General features: G+C 45.5%; 1 protein-coding gene across 1 annotated transcript in view; it reads left to right on the forward strand.

Moving 5' to 3' along the window:
- Positions 1–205: 205 nt before the first annotated feature.
- Positions 206–2,109, forward strand: part of LOC119611065 (ATP-binding cassette sub-family B member 6, mitochondrial) — a 9,699-nt gene continuing 7,795 nt past the window's right edge. The window contains exon 1 of the mRNA XM_037966521.1: positions 206–740. The gene's annotated coding sequence lies outside the window, so the exon portion shown is untranslated. The remainder of the gene's footprint in view (positions 741–2,109) is intronic.

The raw sequence follows: 2,109 nt of genomic DNA on the forward strand, positions 1-2,109 counted from the left end.
TAATGTATCATACCAAAGAATTATGAAGAATATATGTATGTATTACCTAACGTGCAATATGTTCTTCAACAAAAAAGTTATTTTTGAACTTGGCAGCACTTTTTATTTTTACCCCTGCATCTGGTAACACCAAATCTGACATTTCATTTCTCTTTGACTTTGTTTTTCTTTTCTCGAATGTTTTTGTTTTTTTTTTTCATTTCACCCGTCACAACACACTCAAAAAAGAATACGAACGTTTGTTGAACGGCAGTGTGTAAATTGGTAAAAGAAAAACCGAAATCAATTAATATAATTAAGCCTTTCAATTTGCAAACATAATAAAATTAAAATACTACTAAATTGAAAGCATAATATTCTGTTGTGAAATTACTGAAAAGAAACTAAATAGGAAAATCTCATTAAAAAAACAAAGACTTCAATGAAATTTCGCTTATCATTGTTTTGGAAAAAAATACTTTTAGTGTTGGAAGAGTGAGAAGGGGTGCAAAAATTGCATAATTTTGTTGTTGCGTTATTGTTTGTATGTGTGTGTTTTTGTGACAATTTTAATTCCAAAAAAAAAAAGAATACTTTACGCATAAAATAATCTTTATAAAATAAAAACGTAAATTAAACATTGATTTTAAAATGTTTTAATATAAACTGCTACCAGTTGAAAAATTGATATCTGGTGAAATTCTAAGTTTTATTTTGTTTTATATTCATTCGTTGGATTCGAAAAGTGTTGGGCCATAAAGGTGAGTGTTAAAGGAAAACTATAAGAAATAAAAGGAAATACCTATAATTTTTAGTTAATTGTTAAAATAGTTTCAGTTTTAAAAGTTAATATCAATTATGTTTACGTTCATAAATGTTTTGGTAAAATTGGACGTAGGATGAATCTCATACTTGAGTCTCAATTTGGAAACAAAGTTTTTGAAAAAAATTATTTTGGCATAATTAAGTTTGCAAAACTCAAAAGGTCTAAAGTCTAGTAGCTGTCTATAAACCGGCACGTGTACAATTGATGTCTGATATCATTAATGTTTCAGTCGTTTTGGAATCGAGCTTTTTCTATTTGTCCTACTACCTTCTGCCATAGTCTACAAGAGTCGGTTGGTACATTATTTATCAAGTCCCAATCGAAGCTATTAGTTGTTATCTTGTCGTAAGAAATCTTTAAGTCTGGACAGAAGATAGATAGATAGATAGATAGATAGATAGATAGATAGATAGATAGATAGATAGATTAGATAGATAGATAGCTAGATAGATAGATCGATAGATAGCTAGATGATAGATAATAGATGCATAGATAGATTGAGACTAGCTAGCTCTAGCTCGCTCGATCGATCGCTCGCTCGCTAGCTCGCTCGCCTCGCTCGCTCGCTCGCTCGCTGCTCGCTCGCTCGCTCTCTCGCTCGCTCGCTCGCTCGCTCGCTCGCTAGCTCGCTCGCTCGCTCGCTCGCTCGCTCGCTCGCTCTCTCGCTCTCTCGCTCGCTCGCTCGCTCGCTCGCTCGCTCGCTCGCTCGCCGCTCGCTCGCTCGCGCTCGCTCGCTCGCTCGCTCGCTCGCTCGCTCGCTCGCTCGCTCGCTCGCTCGCTCGCTCGCTCGCTCGCTCGCTCGCTCGCTCGCTCGCTCGCTCGCTCGCTCGCTCGCTCGCTCGCTCGCTCGCTCGCTCGCTCGCTCGCTCGCTCGCTCGCTCGCTCGCTCGCTCGCTCGCTCGCTCGCTCGCTCGCTCGCTCGCTCGCTCGCTCGCTCGCTCCTCGCTCGCTCGCTCGCTCGCTCGCTCGCTCGCTCGCTCGCTCGCTCGCTCGCTCGCTCCTCGCTCGCTCGCTCGCTCGCTCGCTCGCTCGCTCGCTCGCTCGCTCGCTCGCTCGCTCGCTCGCTCGCTCGCTCGCTCGCTCGCTCGCTCGCTCGCTCGCTCGCTCGCTCGCTCGCTCGCTCGCTCGCTCGCTCGCTCGCTCGCTCGCTCCTCGCTCGCTCGCTCGCTCGCTCGCTCGCTCGCTCGCTCGCTCGCTCGCTCGCTCGCTCGCTCGCTCGCTCGCTCGCTCGCTCGCTCGCTCGCTCGCTCGCTCGCTCGCTCGCTCGCTCGCTCGCTCGCTCGCTCGCTCGCTCGCTCGCTCGC

This window comes from Lucilia sericata, unplaced genomic scaffold, assembly GCF_015586225.1.
Source record: "Lucilia sericata isolate MDLA Ls3-8-SP2 unplaced genomic scaffold, ASM1558622v1 Contig001353F_arrow, whole genome shotgun sequence".
In the NCBI taxonomy this organism is placed as follows: domain Eukaryota; kingdom Metazoa; phylum Arthropoda; class Insecta; order Diptera; family Calliphoridae; genus Lucilia; species Lucilia sericata.